The following is a 27,981-nucleotide window of genomic DNA, read 5'->3' on the forward strand; positions in this document are numbered from 1 at the left end:
ATTGAGTACTATTTCATCATTATAATCACTTGTGAAAGAAAATAAAAGTTGTGGAGAATAAAAAGTATGTGCATTTTAATCTCTCTCTCTCTCTTTTTTTTTTTTTTTTTTGGTTTTGGTTTTGGTTGTCTGACCATCAGTTTTTTTTTAATTTCTTATCAGTAAGCTTATAAAATCTATTTATCATTTTCAAAAATGGAGCAAGAGTAAAATGAATTACAACCAATATTTTCCTCATAGAGAGGGCCTCCACACAGCATCACTCTACTTAGTAAAGGGTGACTTTGAGAACAATTGCTCTGAACCTGCAGCTTTTCAAAGCATTGACACAAGATTGAAGGACTTAGGGGAAAAAGAAAATTGAACCTTGAGAATGTATCCCGCTTTTGTTCAAACAATCAATGAGAAAGATACTGGCCTTTCACGCTCTCAGCAGTCTCTTTTGAACAAATAGAAGCTGTCAGTTTTCTGATTTTTTTTTTACCTTGTTGATTTTTTCTCTCTATGAAAAATTGTAAGGAGGATACAATGTAAATATGAGAACATTCTAAGACAGGTTATCATATTTCAGCCAGTAAGGACATCAAAATAGTGATGCTAAGGATCTCAATGTGGGGGTTTAATGAAAAAAAGAAAAAAAAAAAAGAAAGTAACGGTGATTTGACCTTTTCTGAATAAACACACTGTACGATTTAAAAATATTTGTACCACTTTTGGCAAAATTCATTTTTGCATCAACACAAATGCGTTGATAATTAACATTAAATAGAAAAATTACATTTTTGCATCAATTATTTTTCTTACCAAAAAATGTATGGCAAGTTTGTTGCCTATTTATAAATTAATGCACTAGACAGAGTTGCCTTCTTCTTTTTCCTCTTCTACTCTTCTTTATCTCCTCTTCTACTTTTCCTCTTTTTTGCTCTCTTTTCTTCTCCCTCTCTTCCTCCATTCCTCTCTCCCTCTCATCCTTCAGGTCCAAATCTGAAACAAGAAAAACACAAATCCACTTTGTTTCTTTACTAACTTTGCATAAGGAGAGCTGGTAAGTTGGTTTAAGCTAAAGTTTTTACCATGGGCATTATACTTTAGAGTTCTATGGTCATTCTAGTAGAAAATTTGTTGCAGTAAGCCAAATATTTATTGACTGCTAAGCTTAAGAACTGGATAGTCTTGAGTTTCTTTTTCTCATTACTAACATATTCCGATTATTTAATTTTGATTCTTCTGTTTGTGTGGAAAACATGGGACTAAGAACTTGAATGGCTATGTGACTATGGACAAATAGCTTTCTTAAAGAAGCTATTCTGTCATCTATAAAATAAAGGGGCATAACATATTGAGGAGACTAAAATCTGGTGGAATAAGGAGGGAGCTTACTGACTTACTGCTCTAGGATAGGGGAAGATAGTTTAAAAAAAGTGAAGAGAGTGCATTATCAGGAGAGAATCAGGGAGAAAACTACAGTGGAAGTTCTAGGGAAGTAGGAGAGATCTGTGGATCTATGTGGAGGGTGTAGACTTGTAGCATGGGCATGGATACAACGCAGGACCCCAGCAGCTGAGAGCCTGAGAGAACATCAGCTTTGGAGAATGAGGTGAGATCAGACTGCAGCAGCCCATGCCACTGGTGATATAGCTGGGGGGAGAGTCTGGTATGAGTCTGGCCTGGAGCCCTGTGGGGGACAGGGTACCTGCTAATGGGAAAGGCAAAAAAGGGACATGTTTCTCTTTCCCCATCCCTACCTCACCACGATAGTACTCAGCTAGTGGCTGAGAGAGGGCAGGAGCCATTTTGGACATATGTAACAGCTGTGCCCAGCAACTGGCTCAAATGAGATGGACGCATCTTGTTAGTAGCTGTGGCAGAGACTCAGGTCTGTGCACCTAGCACCCAGTGGTGAGAAAGCACGATGGTGAAAGGAGAAGGGGCTGTGAACTGTGGCTCTTGTGTATGTGTGTGATTGAGGGATTTTACTAGAAAAATCTGCATTCTCCATTAACTTCAAGTCTGGTTGGGAGGATTGATAGGAGGTTGGGAACCCACATAGGACTGTGAGGTTCCCCCAGCCTCAACATATCACAGGCTCTTGGGCTCAAACCACCTCAGCAGAGCACCTACAGCAGCTGGCTATGGGAGTGTCTTTACGTCTCTGCCTCTCTGTGGACAGGACAGTCTAGTGGGGTGGAGCATATACTCCACTCCCTGTGAATGTGCGAGCCTTATGTGCTGAGATTGAGGAAACTCTGACTCCACAAGAGGGTGCAGGGTATATCTGGGTCTCTGGGCAATCACTGTGAGGAGCCCCACATGCTCAAGCTCCCTGAGTAGCTGGTGTGGGTCATTGCAATGGGATGCACGTTAACTGAGGATTGAACAGATTCTTTGTGCAGTTCTTAAGACAGCATGGCTGAGTACTGTACCCATGGTGGGTTAACACCCTGGCACTGATCACCTTGGAAGAGAGGAGGTGAGGATATGATTATGCAAACAGAGGTGATCAACAAAGAAACAACAGAGCTAATTGACACTATGGACCAAATGGACTAATTGCTATCTACAGACCTTTTTATCCCACAGTTGCAGAATATGCATTCTCATCAGTATATGGAACTTTCTCTAGGATAGACCATATGCTAGGTTATAAAGCGAGACTCAGCATATTCAAAAAAATTGAAAAAAAAAATCCAACTTTTCTGACCACAATGGAATGAAGCCAGAAATCAGCAACTCAAGAATCTCTAGAGCTTATGCAAACCTATGGAGACTGAAGGACATGCTCTTGAATGAACAAGGGTCATAGAAGAAATAAAAATAGAAATCAAAGAATTTCTGAAAATGAATGAAGATGATGTTACAATATATCAAAACTTATAGAACAAAGCAATATCAGTATTAAGAGGGAATTTTATAGCAATTGATGCATACATCAATAAATTGGATAGGCTCCAAACAAATGAGCTATCAATGCATCTCATGGGTCTACAGAAACAACAATGAACCAAACCCAAAACTAGTAGTAAGAATGAATAATGAAAATAGACAATAAATAAAAAGGAAACAACCAAAAAACACAAAAGATAAGTGAAATGAAGAGCTGATTTTTGAAAAAATAAAAAAAAACTTGATACACCATTTGCCAAACTAACCAAAACAAACAAAAAAAAAGGGGTAAGACTCAATAAAATCAGAGATAATAAAGGAAACGTAGCAACAGATACCACAGGAATAAACAGAATCATCAGGAATTACTACAAAGAGCTGTATGTCAACAAACTGGGAAACCTAGAAAAAACAGAAAGATTCCTAGACACATAAAATTGACCAAAATCGATACATGAATACATAGAAAACCTAAAGAGACCAATACTCAAGACAGAGATTGAATAAAAATGCAGATCCTCCTAACAAAAAAAAAAAAAAATTCCAGGATGAGATGGCTTCACTGCTAAAGTCTATCGTACATTTAAAAAAGAACTAGTTCCAATTTTTCTCTATTCAAAACAATTGAAAGGGAAAGAGTTCTACAGAACTCCTTCTATGAAGCCAGCATCACCTTAATTTCTAATCAGAAAATGGTACAACAGAGAAAGATAACAATAGGACAATTTCCCTGATGAATGTAGACGAAAAATCCTCAGTGAAATACTAGCCAATTGAATCCAACCACACATTAGAAAGATCATTCACCCAGACCAAGTGGGATTTATCCCTGAAATGCAAGAATGGTTCAAATATCACAAATCAATTAGTGTGATATATCACATTAACAAACTGAATAAAAAACATATTATTATCTCAATAGATGCAGAGAAAGCATTTAATCAAATACAACATCCTTTCATGATAAAAACCTTAAGCAAATTGGGTATGGAAGAAGGAACATTCCTCTAGACAATCAAGCCAATCTACGAGAAACCAACAGCCAGCTTCTTGTTCAATGGGGAAATATTGGAAGCATTCCCATTAAGATCTGTAGTCAGACAAGGATGTCCACTCTCACCATTGCTATTCAATATAGTCCTGGGTTTTAGCCACCAGGCAAGAAAAATAAATCAAAGTCCTTTTTTTGCAACGGGTTTGCCGCCAGAACACAGGTGTCGTGAAAACCACCGCTAAATCAAAGCCAAAATGCGAAAGGAAAAGACTCACATCAACATCGTCGTCATTGGCCACGTAGATTCGGGCAAGTCCACCACCACTGGCCATCTGATCTACAAATGTGGTGGCATCGACAAAAGAACCATTGAAAAATTTGAGGAGGCTGCCAATATGGGAAAAGGCTCCTTCAAGTATGCCTGGGTCTTGGATAAATTGAAAGCTGAGCGTGAGCGTGGTATCACCATCGACATCTCCCTGTGGAAATTTGAGACCAGCAAGTATTACGTGACTATCATTGATGCCCCAGGACACAGAGACTTCATCAAAAACATGATTACAGGCACATCTCAGGCTGACTGTGCCGTCCTGATTGTTGCTGCTGGTGTCGGGAAATTTGAAGCTGGTATCTCCAAGAATGGGCAGACCCGTGAGCATGCCCTTCTGGCTTACATGCTGGGTGTGAAACAACTAATTGTTGGTGTTAACAAGATGGATTCCACTGAGCCACCCTACAGCCAGAAGAGATAGGAGGAAATCGTTAAGGAAGTCAGCACCTACATTAAGAAAATTGGCTACAACCCTGACACAGTAGCATTTGTGCCAATTTCTGGTTGGAACGGTGACAACATGCTGGAGCCAAGTGCTAATATGCCGTGGTTCAAGGGATGGAAAGTCACCCGCAAAGATGGCAATGCCAGTGGAACCACACTACTTGAAGCCCTGGATTGCATCCTTCCACCAACTAGACCAACTGACAAACCTCTGCGTCTGCCCCTACAGGATGTCTACAAAATTGGTGGTATTGGCACTGTCCCTGTGGGCCGAGTGGAGACTGGTGTTCTCTAACCTGGCATGGTGGTAACTTTTGCTCCAGTCAATGTCACAACTGAAGTCAAGTCCGTCAAAATGCACCATGAAGCTTTGAGTGAAGCTCTTCCTGGGGACAATGTGGGCTTCAATGTCAAGAACGTGTCTGTCAAAGATGTTCGTCGTGGCAACGTTGCTGGTGACAGCAAAAATGACCCACCAATGGAAGCAGCTGGCTTCACTGCTCAGGTGATCATCCTGAACCATCCAGGTCAGATCAGTGCTGGGTATGCCCCTGTACTGGATTGTCACACAGCTCACATTGCTTGCAAGTTTGCTGAGCTGAAGGAAACAATTGATCATCATTCTGGAAAGAAGTTGGAAGATGGCCCTAAATTCTTGAAATCTGGTGATGCTGTCATTGTTGATATGGTTCCCGGCAAGCCCATGTGTGTTGAGAGCTTCTCTGACTATCCTCCTCTGGGTCATTTTGCTGTCCGTGATATGAGACAGACGGTTGCTGTGGGAGTGATCAAAGCAGTGGACAAGAAGACTGCTGGAGCTGGCAAGGTCACCAAGTCTGCCCAGAAAGCTCAGAAGGCTAAATGAATATTATCCCTAATACCTGCCACCCCAGTCTTAATCAGTGGTGGAAGAACAGTCTCAGAACTGTTTGTCTCAATTGGCCATTTAAGTTTAATAGTAAAAGACTGGTTAATGATAACAATGCATCGTAAAACCTTCAGAAGGAAAGGAGAATGTTTTGTGGACCATTTTTTTGTGTGTGTGTGTGGCAGTTTTTAGTTATTAGTTTTTAAAATCAGTACTTTTTAATGGAAACAACTTGACCAAAAATCTGTCACAGAATTTTGAGACCCATTAAAACAAAGTTTAATGAGAAAAAAAATAAAAAAAATAAATCAAAGTGATACAAATAGGGAAGGATGAAGAAAAACTATTCCAATTTGTAGATAACATGATTCTCTCTATATATAATATATAGGAGGTCCAAAAGACTGCACTAAGAGTATTGTAATTCATAAAAGAGCTTGCAGAAATGGCAGGATATAATGATAAAACACAAAATAAATAGCCTTTGTGTATACAATGTCATGGCTGAGAAAGAGCTTCTAAAATCAATCCCATTTAAAATAACTACAAAAATTCAATACCTTGGAATAAATTTAACCAAGGATGTAAAATATCTCTGTCATAAAAATTATAAAACATTAAATATAGAAATAGAAGATGACACAAAAAATAGAAAAATCTTCCATGTTCATGGATTGGCAGAATCAATGTAATCAAAATATCCTTACTACTGAAATAAATTACAGATCCAGTGTGATCCCAATCAAAATAGCAAAAACATTCTTTTCAAATTTAGTAAAAACGATGCTAAGATACATAGGGAAATAGGAGACACTGAATAGCTAAACAATCTTATACAGAAAAACAAAGCCAGAGGCATCACAGTACTACAAGACAGTTATAATCAAAACAGCCTGGTACTGGCAAAAATAAAAAAATAAAGAAGGATGTGTAGATCAGTGGAACAGAATAGGAACTCCAGAAATCAATCCATGCATCTATAACCAACTACACTTTGAAAAAGGAGTTGAAATAAATTCTCAGAGAAAGGACAATCTCTTCGACAAACCTCCTGGGAAAACTGGATCTCCATATGCAGAAGTATGAAACATGATCCCTTTGTACATCTTACACAAAAATCTACTCAAAATGGATCAAAGACCTAAATCTATGACCTAATGCCATCAAATTACTAGAAAACATTGGAGAAACTCTACAGGACATTGGTATATGCAAAGACTTGGATAAGGCCCCAGAGGTACAGGCAATCAAAGACAAAACTGACAAATGGGATTACATCAAGCTGAGAGGCTTCTGCACTACAAAAGAAGCACTCAGCAAAGAGAAGAAGCAACTGACACAATGGAAGAAAATATTTTCAAACTATGCAACTAATAAAGGATTAATATCTAGAATCTAGAAGAAGTTCAAAAAAATTCAGCAACAATAAACAATCCAGTTAAGAAATGAGCAAAGGAATTGATGAGACATTTTTCATGAGATGAAATTCAAATGGCCAACAGACACTTGAAAAAATTCTCAAGATCACTAACCATAAGGGAAATGCAAATGAAAGGTTTCTTTTATTTATTTTTTTAACTTTTATTTAATGAATATAAATTTCCAAAGTACAGCTTATGGAATACAATGGCTTCACCCCCATAACTTCCCTCCCACCCGCAACCCTCCCCTTTCCCTCTCCCTCCCCCCTTCCATTCACATCAAGATTCATTTTCAATTCTCTTTATATACAGAAGATCAGTTTAACATATATTAAGTAAAGATTTCAACAGTTTGCACCCACATAGCAACACAAAGTGAAAAATACTGTTTGAGTACTAGTTTATAGCATTAAATCACAATGTACAGCACATTAAGGACAGAGATCCTACATGAGGAATAAGTGCACAGTGACTCCTGTTGTTGACTTAACAAATTGACACTCTTGTTTATGGCATCAGTAATCGCCCTAGGCTCTTGTCATGAGTCGCCAAGGCTATGGAAGCCTTTTGAGTTCACCAACTCTGATCATATTTAGACAAGGTCATAGTCAAAGTGGAAGTTCTCTCCTCCATTCAGAGAAAGGTACCTCCTTCTTTGATTACCTGTTCTTTTCACTGGGATCTCACTCTCAGAGATCTTTCATGTAGGTTTTTTTTTTTTTTTCCCCCGAGTGTTTTGGCTTTCCATGCCTGTAATACTCTCATGAGCTTTTCAGGCAGATCTGCATGCCTTAAGGGCTGATTCTGAGGCCAGAGTGCTGTTTAGGACATCTCCTCTGCCTTGCGGCACCGGCACACCGGGTTCTAGTTCTGGTCGGGGTGCCGGATTCTGTCCCAGTTGCCCCTCTTCCAGGCCAGCTCTCTGCTGTGGCCAGGGAGTGCAGTGGAGGATGGCCCAAGTCCTTGGGCCCTGCACCCCATGGAAGATCAGGATAAGTACCTGGCTCCTGCCATTGGATCAGCGCGGTGCGCCGGCCACAGTGCGCCAGCCACGGCGGCCATTGGAGGGTGAACCAATGGCAAAGGAAGACCTTTCTCTCTCTCTCTCTCACTGTCCACTCTGCCTGTCAAAAAAAAAAAAAAAAAAAGATTAGTTCAAGGAAATATGTTTCCCATAGAATGGCAGATGTCCTAAACAGCACTCTGGTTTCTTTTTTCTTTTTCCTTTTTTTTTTTTTAAATTATTTATTTGAAAGAGTTACACAGAGAGAGGAGGAGAAGCAGAGAGAGAGATGTCTTCCATCCTCTGGTTCACTCCCTGAATTGCTGCAATGCCTTGAGCTGCACTGATCTGAAGCCAGGAGCCAGGAGCTTCCTCTGGGTCTTCAACATGGGTTCAAGGGCCCAAGGACTTGGGCCATCTTCTACTATTTTCCCAGACCATAGCAGAACTGGATTGGAAGTTGAGCAGCAGGGACTGGAACTGGCGCCCAATGAGATGCAGCCACTGCGGGTGGCAGATTTAACTGTTGTGCCACAGCACTTGGCCCCTACAATGAGTTTTCACCTCACTCCTGTTAGAATGACTCTCATCCAGAAATCAGCAAATAGCAAAAGCTTGGTGAGGCTACAGGGAAGAAGGTACCCTAATCCACTGTTGGTGTGAATGTACACTGGTGCAGCCACTGTGGAAGACAGTATGGAGATATCTCAGCAATCTGAAAATAGACCTATCATATGACCCAGCCATCCCACTCCTGGAAAGGAAAGCAGCATATTAAAGAGTTACCTTTACTCCCCATGTTTACTGCGTCTGAATTCACAATAGTTAAAGTATAGAATCAATCTGGATGTCCATCAACTGAAAACTGGATAAAGGAATTATCATATATATACACTATGAAATACTACAAGGCAGTACAAAAAATGATTTCCTGATGTTTGCAACAAAATGGATGTGACTGGAAACCATTAAACTTAATAAAATAATCCAGTCCCAAAAAGACAGATACCATATGTTCTCCCTGATCTCTTATAACTAATAGAGTATCTAAAAAGTAATCTTTTGAAGTAAAATTGACACTTTGAGATATGATAATTTTGAACAGCTCTCGTTTCTACTACTGAAGAATATTGTTTTTTTTTTCCATACTATTTGTTGAACTCTTTAAGGCTTAATCTTATGAGTATTAAGTTAACTCAAAAGAGATCTTTTTAAGAAATATTAATGAAATATGAGAGGGAGGTGGAAGAAGGGTACGAACGCCTGTGCCAAGGAGGGCTAGGTGTAGGAATCACTATGTTCCTAAATTTGTATTTATGAAATGCATGAAGTTTGTATACCTTAAATAAAATAAGAAAAAAAAAAGATCTGGAGGGCAGTGAATCTATGGTTAGCATTCTTTTGGTAGAAGCATATTTCTCTGTGTTTTCAGTGTTTTTTTCTTTGCAAAATAATTTATGGTTTGGAGTTTCAAATATTTTGGTGAGTTTCATGAGATGGAGCAGAGTAAATATCTGAATTCCACTATCTTTTACATTAAAATTAAAATTAAAAATAAAAATAAAAACAAAACGTTACTTGAAAAATTTTAACATAAAGCATAAAAATACAATACACTTAACATATTTAAAAGATTTTATTTATTTGTTTCTTCATAAAAGGAGTATCTGCTCAGAGATCGAGATTTTATATATGTGTTACTGTGTACATGTATGTAAACACAGATACTTTTACAGGACATATATGCATATATAACAATATAGGTAATATGTAATTCATGTTCATCCAAATATTCCAGGTATACTTAGGAAAATGTATGTATTGAACATATATTTATGTGATTGAAACACAATTGAACTTATTTATTTAGGGGAATATATAAATAACTGCTCATTATGCTTGGTAATGTGCTTTTAAAACTCTGTTGTTGCTTATATATGCTCTGTTGTAAACATATTGATGATGGATTTTAGCAAGATGTAGATTGAGTGATGTGATAGAAACAGTACTGGTTATATACTCAAAATAGCCAGTTTTGAGTCATCTGATCAATTCCGTTGATAACTTTAAATATTTCAATCAATTTTCTGCAAAATAGTAGATATGTAGACTCACATTTAGAATTATTGGAAAGTGTTAAAGTGATTATATTAATGAAGTGGCTGTATAAATACCACAAAAGATCATAATTCTGCCACAATTATACTGTTATTACTGTGTCAAGTTTTAGGAGTGGCAGTTTAGGTGGACTGGTATCACATGGTAGTAACAAAGGAAACTAAAGGGAGAAGGTGGAGTGTCGCTCCCCCTCTTCGTGGAGGAACGACACAGGACCCTGCGCTGTTCTTTTGTCTGCGCGGCCCTCCCCGGGTTTACTGCTGGTTCTTCCCGGGTTGGCTACTATCCCTTCCACCTCCATGGAAGGGCGGTTCCCCCTGGCCACATTCCCCACTTCCGCAGGGGAGTGGCACACCGCCGGCCGGCTCTCTCGGGGGCTGCACAGGTGTTCCCTCAGATGTTCCCCTTAGATGTTCCTGGTGCATGCCGTCTCTCTCCTCCTTTATTGTCCTCCTCCGCCAATCCTAACTCGGCTGCCCACACGCCGAGTACGCTGCTCTCCAATCAGGAGCAAGTCCTACAGTTTATTGGTTGAACTGGAGGCAGCTGTGTAAAAGCTGTTTTCTTCTCTCCCAGCGCCATATTGTGGGAGAGCAGATGCATAGAATAAGTCTTAATTCCAGTAACTTAGTCCAGTCCGGATTGCTCCCCACAGTGGAGTGTGGCTGGTGATGCTTTAAGGAATAAAGAATCTTTGCTCATTTGCCTTGAGCATAGAGGCTCCATACTAATGATTTGTAATTATATTCAAAGATTTCTTCCTTCTACCTAAATTATTTATTTATTCAGCAATTGATTTATATCAGTGTGGATTCAAGGGTGTTTATTTTCCTTTCACTTATAATCTAAGAAAATTAAAAAAAAAATTCTGCCTCAGTGGCTCCTGATTGAGACATTGGGAGGTGCTTCTGTCAGCTTTTTTGTTTCTTGCACAGGCCAACCAGTACTTTGCTGGGCCTTTCTTTTCTTGGTAGCATTTCATTAGTTTTTGATGCTGGAAGATGCTGTAGGCTCATCTTTCCCTTCTATGCCCCAGTCCTGGAAACAGTCATTTTCTCCAAGGAGTTCTTATTCCTTTTGTTGGGGGATGATATTCACATATCATGATCTGGCTATGAAATATACTTATTACTTATGGAGTGTGATCACTTCTAGAGACTCTTTCAGCTAACAGCAACAAAATGTGTATATAACATGTCCATATCTATAAATATTTCTATATATAATCATATAAATAGGTATCAAAATGAACATGTCTCCAACTCTAATCCATTACCGCCTAGATAGTTTTAGCCATCTCTGTTTCTTGTCTTCAAACTCCAACACTGAGAAAATTGACTCTCACTATCTACCATGAGTTTACTTAAATGTTTAAATTCCAGTGTTCATGTTTGACAGTATCAAAATTGTTACCTCATATTCTGTTATGTTTACTCCTTCTAGATAAAAATGTTTAAATTTCCTATTATTTTTAATATCTAATATTCTTTTTTTTTAAACTTTTATTTAATGCATATAATTTTCCAAAGTACGACTTATGGATTACAATGGCTTCCCCCCCATACCGTCCCTCCCACCCACAACCCTCCCCTTTCCCACTCCCTCTCCCCTTCCATTCACATCATGATTCATTTTTGATTATCTTAATATACAGAAGATCAGCTTAGTATACATTAAGTATGGATTTCAACAGTTGCTCCCACACAGAAACATAAAGTGAAAAATAATAGATGATTTTTTTAAATGATGATTAAATCAGAGCAGACCTATTGTCATGTTTAATCCCAGTGAGAGTCAAGTTGGGAATTGATAATTTCTTTTTTTTTTTTTTTTACAGAGGATCAGTTTAGTATGCATTAAGTAAGGATTTCAACAGTTTGCACCCCCATAGAAACACAAAGTGAAATATATTGTTTGAGTACTCGTTATAGCATTAAATCTCAATGTACAGCACATTAAGGATAGAGATCCTACATGAGGAGTAAGTGCACAGTGACTCCTGTTGTTGACTTTACCAATTGACACTCCTGTCTATGGCATCAGTAATCTCCCTATGCTCCAGTCATGAGTTTCCAAGGCTATGGAAGCCATCTGAGTTCTCCGACTCTTATCTTGTTTAGACAAGGTCATAGTCAAAGTGGAGGTTCTCTCCTCCCTTCAGAGAAAGGTACCTCCTTCTTCGATGACCTGTTCTTTCCACTGGGATCTCACTCACAGAGATCTTTTGCCAGAGTGTCTTGGCTTTCCATGCCTGAAATACTCTCATGAGCTTTTCAGCCAGCTCCGAATGCCTTTAGGGCTGATTCTGAGGCCAGAGTGCTATTTAGGACATCTGCCATTCTATGAGTCTGCTGAGTATCTCACTTCCCATGTTGGATCACTCTCCCCTTTATTTACTCCATCGGTTAGCGTTAGCAGGTACTAGACTTGTCTATGTGTTCCCTTTGACTCCCAGTCCCCTCACCATGACCAACTGTGAACTGAAACTGATCACCTGGAACAGTGAGATGGCATTGGTACATGCCACCTCGATGGGATTGAATTGGAATCCCCTGGTATGCTTCCAACTCCACCACTTGGGGCAAGTCAGCCTGAGCATGTCCCAAATTATACATCTCTTCCCTCTCCCATTCCCACCACCATGTTCAACAGGGATCACATTTCAGTTAATTTTCAACACTTAAGAATAACTGTGCATCAATTACAGATCTAAACCAGTCATATTAAGTAGAACAGATAAAGAAAACTACCAAGAGGGATAATGTATTAAGTTGTTCATTAACAGTCAGGGCTATGTTGATCAAGCCACCATTTCCCATAGTGTCCACCTCACTCCAACAGGTTTCCCTCTTGGTGTTCAGTCAGTCGTCACCGATCAGGGAGAACATATGGTATTTATCCCTTTGGGACTGGCTTATTTCACTCAGCATGATGTGTTCCAGATTCCTCCATTTTGTTGCAAATGACTGGATTTCGTTGTTTCTTACTGCGATATAGTATTCTAAAGAGTACATATCCCATAATTTCTTTATCCAGTCTACTGTTGATGGGCATTTAGGTTGGTTCCAGGTCTTAGCTATTGTGAATTGAGCTGCAATAAACATTAGGGTGCAGACCGGTTTTTTGTTTGCCAATTTAAATTCCTTTGGGTAAATTCCAAGGAGTGGGATGGCTGGGTCGAACGGTAGGGTTATCTTCAGGTTTCTGAGGAATCTCCAGACTGACTTCCATAGTGGCTTGACCAGCTTGCATTCCCACCAACAGTGGGTTAGTGTCCCTTTTTCCCCACATCCTCGCCAGCATCTGTTGTTGGTAGATTTCTGCATGTGAGCCATTCTAACCGGGGTGAGGTGAAACCTCATTGTGGTTTTGATTTGCATTTCCCTGATTGCTAGTGATCTTGAACATTTTTTCATGTGTCTGTTGGCCATTTGGATTTCCTCTTTTGAAAAATGTCTATTGAGGTCCTTGGCCCATCTCTTAAGTGGGTTGTTGGTTTTGTTTTTGTGGAGTTTCTTGATCTCTTTGTAGATTCTGGTTATTAACCCTTTATCTGTTGCATAGTTTGCAAATATTTTTTCCCATTCTGTCGGTTGTCTCTTCACTCTCCTGACTGTTTCTTCTGCAGTACAGAAACTTCTCAATTTGATGCAATCCCAATAGTTGATTTTGGCTTTGACTGCCTGTGCCTCCCGGGTCTTTTCCAGAAATTCTTTGCCTGTGCCAATATCTTGAAGGGTTTCTCCAATGTTCTCTAGTAACTTGATGGTGTCAGGTCGTAGATTTAGGTCTTTAATCCATGTTGAGTGGATTTTTGTGTAAGGTGTAAGGTAGGGGTCTTGCTTCATGCTTCTGCACGTGGAAATCCAATTTTCCCAGCACCATTTATTGAATAGACTGTCCTTACTCCAGGGATTGGTTTTGGATCCTTGATCAAATATAAGTTGGCTGTAGATGTTTGGGTTGATTTCTGGTGTTTCAATTCTGTTCCATTGGTCTATCCATCTGTTTCTGTACCAGTACCATGCTGTTTTAATTACAACTGCCCTGTAGTATGTCCTGAAATCTGGTATTGTGATGCCTCCGGCTTTGTTTTTGTTGTACAAGATTGCTTTAGCTATTCGAGGTACAGTGGCAGTGTACAGTGACTCATGCTGTTAATTTAACAATTAACACTTTTATGGATGACTTCAGAGACCACCTGAGGTTCTAGAGATGAGCTGCCTAGGCTATGGAACCCTTTTGAATCCACAATCTCTGTCAGTATTTGGACAAGGCCATAAGCAACGTGGAAGTTTTCTCCTCTCTTTAGAGAAAAGCACATCCTTCTTTGATGGCCACTTTTTTTTTTAACTTTTATTTAATGAATATAAATTTCCAAAGTACAGAATATGGATTACAATGGCTTCCCCCCATAAAGTCCCTCCAACCCACAACCATCCCCTTATCCACTCCCTCTCCCCTTCCATTCACATCAAGATTCATTTTCGATTCTCTTTATATACAGAAGATCAGATTAGCATACATTAAGTAAAGATTTCAACAGTTTGCTTCCACACAGAAACATAAAGTGAAAAATACTGTTTGAGTACTAGTTATAGCATTAAATCTCAATGTACAGCACACTAAGGACAAAGATCCTACATGAGGAGTAAGTGCACAGTGACTCCTGTTGTTGACTTAACAAATTGACACTCTTGTTTATGGCCTCACCCAAGGCTCTTGTCATGAGCTGCCAAGGCTATGGAAGCCCCCTGAGTTCACTGACTCTGATCATTTTTAGACAAGGCCATGGTCAAAGTGGAAGTTCTCTCCTCCCTTCAGAGAAAGGTACCTCCTTCTTTGATGACCCATTCTTTCCACTGGGATCTCACTCGCGGAGATCTTTCATTTAGGTTTTTTTTTTCCCCCAGAGTGTCTTGGCTTTCCATGCCTGAAATACTCTCATGGGCTTTTCAGCTGGATCCGCATGCCTTAAGGGCTGATTATGAGGCCAGAGTGCTGTTAGGACATTTGCCATTCTATGGGTCTGCTGTGTATCTCACTTCCCATGTTGGATCATTCTCTCCCTTTTTGATTCTATCAGCTAGTATTTGCAGACACTAGTCTTGTTTATGTGATCCCTTTGGTTCTTAGTCCTATCATTATGATCAATTGTGAACAGAAATTGATCACTGGGACTAGTGAGATGGCATTGGTACATGCCACCTTGATGGGATTGAATTGGAATCCCCTGGTATGTTTCTAACTCTACTGTTTGAGGTAAGTCAGCTTGAGCATGTCCCGAATTGCACATCTCTTCCCTCTCTTATTCCCACTCATATTTAACAGCAAACACTTTTCAGTTAAGTTTCAGCACTTAAGAAGTATTGTGTATTGATTACAGTATTCAACCAAAAGTATTAAGTAGAACAAACAAAAAAAAAATACTAAGAGGGATAACATATTAAGCTGCTCATCAACAGTCAGAGTGAGAGCTGATCAAGTCACCGTTTCTCATAGTGTTCATTTCACTTTAACAGGTTTCCTTTTTGGTGCTCAGTTAGTTGTCACCCATCAAGGAGAACAAGTGGTATTTGTCCCTTTGGGATTGGCTTATTTCACTCAACATAATGTTTTCCAAATTCCTAACAGGGATCACTTTTCAGTTAAAATTTAAACACCTAAGAATACTTGTGTGTTAATTACAGAGTCCAACCAATGGTACTAGAACATCAACAAAAAAATACTGAAATCGATAAAGTATTACATTGTACATCAACTGTCAGGACAAGTGCTGATCAAGTCACTGTTTCTCATAGTGTCCATTTCACTTCAAGAAGTTTCCCCTTTGGTGCTCAGTTAGTTGTCGCCAATCAGGGAGAACATATGATATTTGTCCCTTTGGGACTGGCTTAATTCACTCAGCAGGATGTTTTCCAAATTCCTCCATCTTGTTGCAAATGACTGGATTTCATTGTTTCTTACTGCGGTATAGTATTCTAAAGAGTACATATCCCACAATTTCTTTATCCAGTCTACTGTTGATGGGCATTTGGGTTGGTTCCAGGTCTTAGCTATTGTGAATTGAGCTGCAATAAACATTAATGTGCAGACTGCTTTTTTGTTTGCCAATTTAATTTCCTTTGGGTAAATTCCAAAGAGTGGGATGCCTGGGTTGAATGGTAGGGTTATCTTCAGGTTTCTGAGGAATCTCCAGACTGACTTCCATAGTGGCTTAACCAGTTTGCATTCCCACCAACAGTGGGTTAGTGTCCCTTTTTCCCCACATCCTCGCCAGCATCTGTTGTTGGTAGATTTCTGAATGTGAGCCATTCTAACTGGGGTGAGGTGGAACCTCATTGTGGTTTTGATTTGCATTTCCCTGATTGCTAGTGATCTTGAACATTTTTTCATGTGTCTGTTGGCCATTTGGATTTCCTCTTTTGAAAAATGTCTATTGAGGTCCTTGGCCCATCTGTTAAGTGAGTTGTTTCTTTTGTTGTTGTGGAGTTTCTTGATCTCTTTGTAGATTCTGGTTATTAACCCTTTATCTGTTGCATAGTTTGCAAATATATTTTCCCATTCTGTTGGTTGTCTCTTCACTCTCCTGACTGTTTCTTTTGCAGTACAGAAACTTCTCAATTTGATGCAATCCCAAATGTTAATTTTGGCTTTGACTGCCTGTGCTTCTGGGGTGTTTTCCAAGAAGTCATTGCTGGTACCTATATCTTGCAGGGTTTTTCCAATGCTCTCTAATAGTTTGATGGTGTCAGGTCATAGATTTAAGTCTTTAATCCATGTTGAGTGGATTGTTGTGTAAGGTGAAAGGTAGGGGTCTTGCTTCATGCTTCTGCACGTGGAAATCCAATTTTCCAAGCACCATTTATTGAATAGACTGTCCTTACTCCAGGGATTGGTTTTGGACCCTTGATCAAATATAAGTTGGCTGTAGATGTTTGGATTGATTTCTGGTGTTTCAATTCTGTTCCATTGGTCTATCCATCTGTTTCTGTACCAGTACCATGCTGTTTTAATTACAACTGCCCTGTAGTATGTCCTGAAATCTGGTATTGTGATGCCTCCAGCTTCGTTTTGTTGTACAAGATTGCTTTAGCTATTCGAGGTCTCCTCTGTCTCCATATAAATTTCAGCACCATTTTTTCCAGATCTGAGAAGAAGGTCTTCGGTATCTTGATTGGGATTGCATTGAATGTATAAATTGCTTTTGGGAGAATGGACATTTTGATGATATTGATTCTTCCAATCCATGAGCATGGAAGATTTTTCCATTTCTTGGTATCCTCTTCTATTTCTTTCTTTAAGGTTTTGTAATTTTCATCATAGAGATCTTTAACGTCCTTGGTTAAGTTTATTCCAAGGTATTTGATTGTTTTTGTAGCTATTGTGAATGGGATTGATCTTAGAAGTTCTTCCTCAGCCGTGGCATTGTCTGTGTATACAAAGGCTGTTGATTTTTGTGCATTGATTTTATACCCTGCTACTTTGCCAAACTCTTCTATGAGTTCCAATAGTCTCTTAGTAGAGTTCTTTGGGTCCCCTAAATAAAGAATCATATCATCTGCAAAGAGGGATAGTTTGATTCTTCCTTCCCAATTTGTATCCCTTTAATTTCTTTTTCTTGCCTAATAGCTCTGGCTAGAACCTCCAGAACTATATTGAATAGCAGTGGTGAGAGTGGGCATCCCTGTCTGGTACCAGATCTCAGTGGAAATGCTTCCAACTTTTCCCCGTTCAATAGGATGTTGGCTGTGGGTTTTTCATAGATTGCTTTGATTGTATTGAGGAATGTTCCTTCCAAACCCAGTTTGCTTAGAGTTTTCATCATGAACAGGTGTTGTATTTTATCAAATGCTTTCTCTGCATCTATTGAGATAATCATATGGTTTTTCTTCTGCAGTCTGTTAATGTGGTGTATCACATTGATTGTCTTGCGCACATTAAACCATCCCTGCATACCAGGGATAAATCCCACTTGGTCTGGGTGGATGATCTTTCTGATGTGTTGTTGCATTCTATTGGTGTGAATTTTATTGAGGATTTTTGCATCTATGTTCATCAGGGATATTGGTCTGTAATTCTCTTTCAATGCTGCATCTTTTTCTGGCTTAGGAATTAAGGTGATGCTGGCTTCATAAAAAGAATTTGGGAGGATTCCCTCTTCTTCGATTGTTCTGAATAGTTTGAGAAGAATTGGAGTTAGTTCTTCTTTAAATGTCTGGTAAAATTCAGCAGTGAATCCATCTGGTCCTGGGCTTTTCTTTGTTGGGAGGGCCTTTATTACTGTTTCAGTTTCTGTCTCAGTTATGGGTCTGTTTAGGTTTTTGATGTCTTCCTGGTTCAATTTAGGTAGGTTGCATGAGTCCAGGAATCTATTCATTTCTGATAGGTTTCCCTGTTTGCTGGCATACAAGTCCTTGTAGTAATTTCTGATGATTCTTTTTATTTCTGTGGTGTCTGTTGTTACGTTTCCTTTTTCATCTCTGATTTTACTGATTTGGGTCTTTTCTCTTTTTTTAGTTAGTTGGGCCAATGGTGTGTCAATTTTGTTTATTTTTTCAAAAAACCACCTCCACGTTTGGCTGATTTTTTGTAATGTTTTTTTGGATTCAATCCTGTGGATTTCTTCTCTGATTTTAATTATTTCTCTTCTCCTACTAGATTTGGGTCTGGTTTGCTGTAGGTTTTCTAGATCCTTGAGATGCGTTGAAAGCTCATCTATTTGGTGCCTTTCCAATTTCTTGATGTAGGCACCTATTGATATAAACTTTCCTCTTAACACTGTTTTTGCTGTGTCCCATAAGTTTTGGTATGTTGTGCTGTTATCCTCGTTTACTTCCAGAAAATTTTTGATTTCTCTTTTAATTTCTTCTATGACCCATTGCTCATTCAGGAGCATGTTGTTCAATCTCCATGTGTTTGCATATGCTCTAGGGATTCCTGAGTTGCTATTTTCCAACTTCATTCCTTTATGGTCTGAGAAGCTGCATGGTAGGATTCTAATTCCTTTGAATTTGCTGAGACTTGCTTTATGGCCTAGTATGTGGTCAATCCTAGAGAAGGTTCCATGTACTGCTGAGAAGAATGTAAAATCTTTAGCTGTAGGATTGAAAGTTCTGTATATATCTGTTAGATCCATTTGGGCTATAGTGTCGTTTAAATCTACTGCATCCTTGTTGATCTTCTGTCCTATTGATCTGTCTATTTCTGAGAGTGGAGTATTGAAGTCCCCCAGTACTATTGTATTGGGGTCTAAGTCTCCCTTTAAGTCCCTTAACAAATCTTTTAGATAAACCGGTGCCCTGTAGTTACGTGCATATACATTGATAATCGTTATATCTTCCTGTTGAATTGTTCCCTTAATCATTATGTAGTATCCCTCTTTGTCCCTCTTAACAGTTTTTGTGGTAAAGTTTATGTTGTCCGATATTAAGATGGCTACGCCCGCTCTTTTTTCATTTCTGTTGGCATGGTATATCTTTTTCCAGTCTTTCACTTTCAGTCTGTATGGATCTTTGTTGGAAAGATGTGTTTCTTGTAAGCAGCAAATAGATGGGTTTTGTCCTTAACACAATCAGCCAATCTGTGTCTTTTAACTGGACAGTTCAGGCCATTTACGTTCAATGTGACTAATGATATGTGGTAACTTTGCCCTGCCATTTGCCAAAGATAAGTTCTAATATATGCTTTGAATTCCCTGTGATCTTTTGCTGTGAGGTTTCCTTCCTTTACCTTCTTTCATATTGATGACTGTGTTTCTGTGTGTAACACATCTTTAAGCATCTTTTGCAGAGCTGGACGAGTGGCGACAAATTCTTTCAATTTCTGTTTGCTATGAAAAGTCTTTATTTCACCTTCATTCACAAATGATAGCTTTGCAGGATATAATATTCTGGGCTGGCAGTTTTTCTCTCTTAGTACCTGGGCTATATCTCGCCATTCCCTCCTAGCTTGTAGGGTTTCTGATGAGAATTCAGCTGTGAGTCTGATTGGAGATCCTCTGAGAGTAATCTGACGTTTCTCTCTTGCACATTTTAGGATCTTTTCTTTATGTTTCACTGTGGTAAGTTTAATTACCACGTGTTGTGGTGAGGCTCTCTTTTGGTCGTGTTTATTAGGGGTTCTGTGAGCTTCCTGTACTAGGATTTCTCTGTCCTTCTCCGAACCTGGGAAATTTTCTGCTAATGTCTTACTAAAAAGGCCTTCTAATCCTTTCTCCCTCTCCATGCCTTCAGGAACTGCTAGAACCCGAATGTTGCGTTTTTTAATAGTATCCTGAAGATTCCTGACAATATGTTTTAGATTTCTAATTTCCTCTTCTTTTCTTTGGTCTGACTGTATCCTTTCCTGTTCTCTGTCTTCTAAGTCCGATATTCTCTCTTCTGCTTCACCCATTCTGTTTGTAAGGCTCTCTATTGTGTTTTTCATTTGATCTGTTGAATTATTCACTTCATTATGATTTCTCGTCATTATCACAGTTTCCTGTTGTACTAGTTGTTTCATTTCATTTTGATTCCTCCTTAATATTTCATTTTCACGAGAGAGATTTTCTATTTTGCCATTAAGGATTTCTGTAGTTCAAGAATTTGTTTTTGAGAACTTCTTAATGTTCTTATCAATTTTTTGAGATCTGCTTCTTGCATTTCTTCTATCTCATCATCTTCATAATCTTGAATTCGGGTGCTTTTTCATTTGGGGGCGTCATGGTGACTTCCTTGTTTTTATTACCTCTGTTTTTGTGTTTGTTATTTGGCATACTGGAGATATTTGGTTTCTTCACTGTGGTGCTTTTTCTTGTTATACTATGACTCTAGATTAAGTGGACTATCTGTTTTTGATGGAGCCTTAGAGGCTTGAGATGGGTGTGGTCTGAGAGCTCTGTTTGGTGTGCCAAAGGTGACACTCCCAGGTTAGGCGTGGTAGATCTCTCTCTCTCTCTCTCTTTCTTTTTTTGATTCAAAAGGGAAGTAATTCTGCACAGCTGAACGAAGTTGGAGGTAGTTAGCAGGCAAATGATATACCCATAGGAGCCAGAGATCGGAAGCTCTTTCCCAAGGACCACACAGGGAATCTGTTCTGCCCTCAGGGTGGGCTCAGATTCTCCTTCAGTCTCCCACTGGGTTGCCAAAGTTACGGAATTGTAGCGTCTCTGGAGAGTACTCACGTGAATTCCGTGAGTTCTCTCCCCCACCGTCTCTTTTTTCACAGTCTCAGTTCAGTAGCACCACAAATTTACTAGGTCTTAATCTCCTGTTAATTCGCCCCGCCCAGAGTCAGGTTTTTCTGCTAGGCTCAGGGCCAGTGCAGACCTGAGGTCGCTCTGCTTATGACGTATGTCCAAGATGGCGCCTGCTCTTTGTCTTGCTCGCCCTTGAGAGGTGAGCGGAGAGAGAGAAACCCGTTTCCATACCAGTCACCTTTTTTTCTCTCTCTCTCTCTCTCTCTTCTAGTTAGCCTGGTGAACTTTTCCCCCCTGGGGGTCGTTCCCTCTAGTCTCCTCTCTCTGCTTGCCTGCCGGTGTCTCAGGCTATTGAGGTCTGGCTCACCTCGCGTTCCAGCACTGGTGTGTTGAGTCTGCCGCTGGTGTCCCGAACTGTGGGCTCCCACGCTCTCCATGCAGGTCCGCTGTGAATCACGCGTTCCGGAAGAGTTTCTTCTGCTGTTTCCTCCCCTACTCTTCCTTGAATCTGCGGTATCTCCACTTTTATTAAACTGTCTCTCCCCAGACTAATAGTGTGCTCCCTTCCTATTCCACCATCTTGCCTCTATCCCTGATGGCCACTTCTTTCCACTGGAGTCTCACTCACAGAGATCCTTCATGTAGAATATTTTTTGCCTTTCCATGCTTGAAATGCTCTTACAGGCTTTTTTAGCTGGACAAGGAAGCCTTAAGGGCTCATTTCACTTCTACAGATTTCATTTTAGGTGCTCTATTAATTTTCACAAATCAGGGAGAACATATGGTCTACTACTTTTTTGCTATTCTGTTAAAACCCATAGGGATAGGTGTTTTACACAGCAGTTGAGACACTGCTTGGGACACGTTCAGGATGTCCACATTCTGTACAATAGTGCCTGGGTTTAGGTGCTGCTCCATCTCAATTCCAGTTTCTTGCTAATGTGCAGCAGGTGATGGCTCAAGTAGTTTAATCCCTGACACTCAGACAGAGACTTGGACTGAGTTTACAGCTCCATATTTTGACTATGTCCACCAGCAGCTGCTATTGGCACTTGGGGAGCCAAGAGAGATCTCTCTGTTTATCTGCCTTTCAGATAAATAAAATACTAATTTCAAAAATAATTCTGATAAAGCAGTAAATGCAAATTAAGACTTGTTAGCAATTAACTATCTTATTGTAACAATAAGAAATTTACTATAAAGTAAGTCCAATTATAATGGCAATAACATCATAAATCAGCAAATTATGATTGTTTTTCTTTTATATCATACAAATGAACCAAACTGAGAAGTCAACATGCTGTACAATGCTTCAAAGAAATTGCATGAATTATGTCATTATGCACTTCTTTTATGAAGAGCAATCTATTTTTCTGATGAACTCTTACACTTCTCTCTTTATTGGCTATAAAATATCTTGCTGGTTATGAAGAAAATTCATGATGCTAAAAATCCTAAAATCAGGTCAGAGAGGACATTTGAAATGGTGTTTGTTTTTGAAGGACTCAATCCAGATCATACTGAAAGCATCATTTAACATACTTTTAAAGGAATCTACATGTTTTATTAAAAAATTAAAACCATATTCATTACTTTTTTCTCATGAAATGAACTAATAATTTTAGAAGTAAAAAATAATGAATTAAAGTTTTTATTATTTTTCCACCTGGTATTTTATTTCTTTTCTTTTTTTTAAAGATAGATGTATTGGCCAGTGCCACCACTCACTAGGCTAATCCTCCACCTGTGTTGCCGGCACCCCAGGTTCTAGTCCCAGTTGGGGCGCTGGATTCTGTCCTGGTTGCTCCTCTTTCAGTCCAGCTCTCTGCTTTGGCCCGGGAAGGCAGTGGAGGATGGCCCAAGTCCTTGGGCCCTGCACCCCCGTGGGAGACCAGGAGGAAGCACCTGGCTCCTGGCTTTGGATGGGCACAGCGCACTGGCCGTAGCAGCCATTTGGGGGGTGAACCAACGGAAGGGAGACCTTTCTCTCTCTCTTTCTCACTGTCTAACTCTGCCTGTCAAAAAAATAGATGTATTTATTTATGTATCTCATTCAGCACCATGTCTGAGCACAAATTTCTTTTTTTTCCTTCGACTTTAACAATGATCTCCAAAAGTTTTTAATTATAGTTACAAAATAAACATGTTTCTTCCTCAAAATTTGTCAGGTAGATCTGGCACATTAAATTATGACTTCATTTTCTAGTTTTGTCTCCTTACATTAGTGTCTTTTTCCCCCTCTCAGGAAATTGTTGCCATTTATCCTAATAGTTTTTGATAAGCCTTCATCAGAAGTATGCAAGTAATGTTCTGTTTATTGGTTTATTCTCTTTCTCCTTTTGCTTTCATACATTTTTGCATGAATCTCTCTGAAATGATATAATTTTACTTTGTATTGAAATTATTTGTAAACATATCTCATCTGTTGTGTATTGATACAAACTCTCTGGAGTAAGGAATGCTGTTTTTCCTTTATCACTGTGTGCTTTACCAACTATCCTTTTCCACAATTTGTGTACCTCGGTAATCAATGTCTGAATTTTAAGCATTCTGATGTTCACAAGACAGAATTTGCTAACATTGTACATTATTCTAAATCTTCCATTTTGTAGGCACTTTAAGTGCTCTACTATATGACCTCTAATATACAAGTTTCTATATATTTTAAAATCATCTACCTGAAATCTTAGTTTTAATATTATATACCTTCCAATGTTTTAGAAAAAATTATACATGCAAATTATCTCACAAATCTGAATTCTATAAATTACATTTAAACTATTTCATTTTTTTTCTTTTTTTTATTTTTTGTTTTGTTTTTTATTTTTTGACAGGCAGAGTGGACAGTGAGAGAGAGAGACAGAGAGAAAGGTCTTCCTTTGCCGTTGGTTCACCCTCCAATGGCCGCCGCGGCCGGCGCGCTGCGGCCGGCGCACTGCGCTGATCCGATGGCAGGAGCCAGGAGCCAGGTGCTTTTCCTGGTCTCCCATGGGGTGCAGGGCCCAAGCACCTGGGCCATCCTCCACTGCACTCCCTGGCCACAGCAGAGAGCTGGCCTGGAAGAGGGGCAACCGGGACAGAATCCGGCGCCCCAACCGGGACTAGAACCCGGTGTGCCGGCGCCGCTAGGCGGAGGATTAGCCCAGTGAGCCGCGGCGCCGGCCACTATTTCATTTTTGAAAGAGCTTCTGCACAGCAAAGGAAATAACAGAGGAAGGGACAACGTACAGAATGAGTTAAGATGTATGCAAGTTTTATATCTAAGAAGAAATGAATAATGAGAATATATAAGAGACTCAAACAACTACAGATCACAGGATGACATACAATAGCCAACATTGTACATGAAAAAATACTCAACATTAATCATGAGGGAAATGCAAGTGAAACTCATAATGAACTATCATTTCTCTCCAGTACGATTGGCTATTATTAAGAAGACAAAAGATAACAAGTGTTAGTGAGGACGTGGAGAAAAGAGAACTCTTGCACATGGTTAGTAGGAAATGTAAATTAGGACAGCAGTTGTGGAAATCAACATAGAATTTCCTCAACACACTAAACACAAAACTTGCAAGTGATCCAGCAATCCCATTTTGAGTACTCATCCAAGGGAAATGAAACCAGTCTGTCAAAGATCATCCATACTCCTATATTTATTATAGCACTATTAACACTGGTCAAGAAATGTCAACATAAGTGTTTATTTACTGATGAATGGATAAAGAAAATGTGCTTATGCACAGCGAAATTTTGCTCTGCCACAAAAGGATGGAATCTTGCCATTTGCAAGAATGTGGACATAACCGGAGGTCAGTATCTTATTTAAAATAAGTCGAGATTAGAACAATAAGTATCATATGATCTCACTCATTTGTGGAGTCTAAACAATAAAGATGATCTCATAGAAGTTAAAAGTACAGTGTGATTGCCAGAGTCTAGAGAGACAAGGAGAGGAGAGAGAGATTTACTGGTGCTAACTTATAGTCAGGAATAAGAATTTCTGGGATTCTAATGTACTATATATTTTTGCCTTAAAAAACTAGAAGAAACGTATTTCAATATTTTCACCATAAAAAATGTCAAGTGTTTGAGGAACTAGATGTATTTAATGTGATTGGACATATATACATGCAGAAAACTATCTTATGGTAAACATGTACAATTTGTGTATTCCTGCTTAAAAAATTTAAGGAAAAAATAGAATTTTGCTGGTCTTTGTCTCCAGTTCCAGGGAAGTAGTCTCGTGGCCTGAGTATTTTTGAGCTGATAGGAATGTATGTATTATTCATGGTGAATTCTGGCACTTTATTCTAAAGAGATGATTCAGGATTGGGGATGGACAGGACAGAAAGACCAAGTTGCGATTACAGTGTTGGAGTTCTGAGTTTTATTATGTCAGCCTACTTTCATGAGCAGAGGGTGACTGGAGACTAAGTTCAACGATGTAGACAACAATTTCAATCGATCATCCCTATGTCATGAAATTGCAGTGAAAACTCTAGATATTGGAGGTCAGATGAGCACCCTTGGTTAACATTGTTACTGTCACACTTTGGTGTGAAAGGAGAGCAGTCTGCCTTGAATCTGCAAGGAGAGGACATGGAAGCTTCATGTTTGAAACTTTCCCAGATCTTACTTTATGTATTTTTTCAGCTATTTGTGATATGGACCCTTTGGCCACAATAAAACTTTAATCATAAATATAATGTTTTTCCCAAGTTCCATGAGTTGTTCTAGTAAACTGTGGAACTCTGAGGGAATAGTGGGAACTCCTAGAATTTGTGGCTAGATGGTTAGAGATGCAATCAGAGATGACCATTGCAATGATTAGTAAAATATGCTATGAATCTTATATATAAGTATTTATCTTGCTGTTTATAGTTTTTAAAGTCTTTCTCATACCCCTTCACTTTTAAATAAGGTGCTAATCAAAGTGTTTTTCTCAGCTTCTGCAGTAGTAGGCTTAGTAACTAACATGACCAAGTAATATAATGTTACTATTGTATTAATGTTAATGCTAGTATAAAATTTTGCAAATTCATGATACTAGAATTAATTTGTGATTTTTTGCCAAATTGTTTTATGAATGTGTGCTTCAATACTTTATCAGTATAGATTCATTCTTAATTCAGAGATAGATAGACATCTTCAAGCTTTACCTCTCTGAATACATTATTTTAATTAAGGCTCAGTCATTGCAATAAAATAAAACATCATATCTTGGGGCTTTTATTGAATACATAAAATACTGGACTTTCTCCTTACTTTTTAGATTATATTTTAGAATGATTTATTGAAGGCTCTTAGGAAATCAAATCATAGTACAATTAGGCCAGAGATGTCTTGGTTTGTTCAAAACTATGAATAATGGGAACCTCCTCTTAGTAACATTCCAATCTCAGTATTTATTCTTTAATTATATTAAAATTCTATTTGACATCCAATTTGAAGTCTAGGCATCCTCACCCTAACCCTGACCCTTTATATTCCTTCAGACTACTGTTCCTCTGAACTCAAATGTTGGAATCATCTTAATATGTCAACTGACGTTAAGAACCAAGGTTTGTACAGATATCATGTGCAATTGATGTTTTGTTTGGGCACTCACTATTATAGATATGCTCGATAAAGAAACCTCTCCCATACCTTTTATGCACTACATCTACAATTAACAATATAAGTAATCAATTATCAATTGAGAAATTCTAAACCACATAGCTAATTAATACCACACCCAAGTTGGTGGGAGAGATTGTACTTTGATCTACTTCTGAGAAGTTTATAGATGCTAATGCAAGTAATCATGCATTTTTCATTTTTTGCTTGAGATGAATAATTACACTAAATTCATCCAACCAATTACTAAGATGAAGGTAAACCATTCTCTCTCCAATGAAGAAATAAGAGCAATCACTTCAGAGATTTCTCCTATGTGGTTCTTTACTACAGAGCTTAATTCATATAGAAAGCTTTATAATTATCACTGTGTCTCCAATGCTTTAAGCATCCTTGATTTTACTTTTTCTTCACTGCAAGTTTGTAATTTATTAAGATGTAGCCTTACTTTATTCAGATATGTGGATTTTGTTCACAAAGGCAATTCCACTAAACATGGCAAAATACATCCCAAATGCTAGGTTGTTCTGAGACTCGTTCTGCTTCTACAGAAAGAGAAAAGATCCTGGAAATAAAGGTCAACTTAACAGGTGCTGTGATGCAAAGACAAAATGATCCCAAACACAGCAAAACAAACCACTTATGTTTCATAATGGATGATGCATTGTCATTCAAAATTTTGTAATGGCTAGATTTATAAGCACTGCAATTTTATTTGACAGATAATTGTTGAAACCAGAATACATGTACAAAAATTTTGATTGCTATTCTTTAGCAGAAATGATTTTGTTAACACCTTTAACAAAATCTCATTACTGAATGCCTTTGGGGAAGGGGTGGGGCAGATATGAATAAAGTGAAGAAAATAGGAACATTTTTTAAAAGTAATAGAAGAAAGAGATCTTAAAGATGTACTCTTTTCATTCCATTAAAACATCATCATGGGGTCTCTAAAACACTTATGGCACGCACATTTATATTCCCTTTTTGATAGAATACCGAACAGGTAGTTTTATCCAAGTGACTAAATTGCATGCTTCAAATTGTCATACTGGCTTTAGAGAGATAAAGCAGAGCTAGAGAAACAAAGAATTTTGCACTACTAAGATTATAAGCTTGTA

At 38.7% G+C, this 27,981-nt stretch overlaps 2 pseudogenes; both read left to right on the forward strand.

Annotated features, from left to right (window-relative positions):
• Positions 1 to 4,047: 4,047 nt before the first annotated feature.
• Positions 4,048 to 4,852, forward strand: LOC100345757 (elongation factor 1-alpha 1 pseudogene; annotated as a pseudogene).
• A 101-nt stretch (positions 4,853 to 4,953) lies between these two features.
• LOC138849160 (elongation factor 1-alpha 1 pseudogene) lies at positions 4,954 to 5,667 on the forward strand (annotated as a pseudogene).
• The last annotated feature ends 22,314 nt before the right edge of the window (positions 5,668 to 27,981 follow it).

The sequence above is a fragment of the Oryctolagus cuniculus genome, chromosome 3, assembly GCF_964237555.1.
Source record: "Oryctolagus cuniculus chromosome 3, mOryCun1.1, whole genome shotgun sequence".
NCBI lineage: Eukaryota > Metazoa > Chordata > Mammalia > Lagomorpha > Leporidae > Oryctolagus > Oryctolagus cuniculus.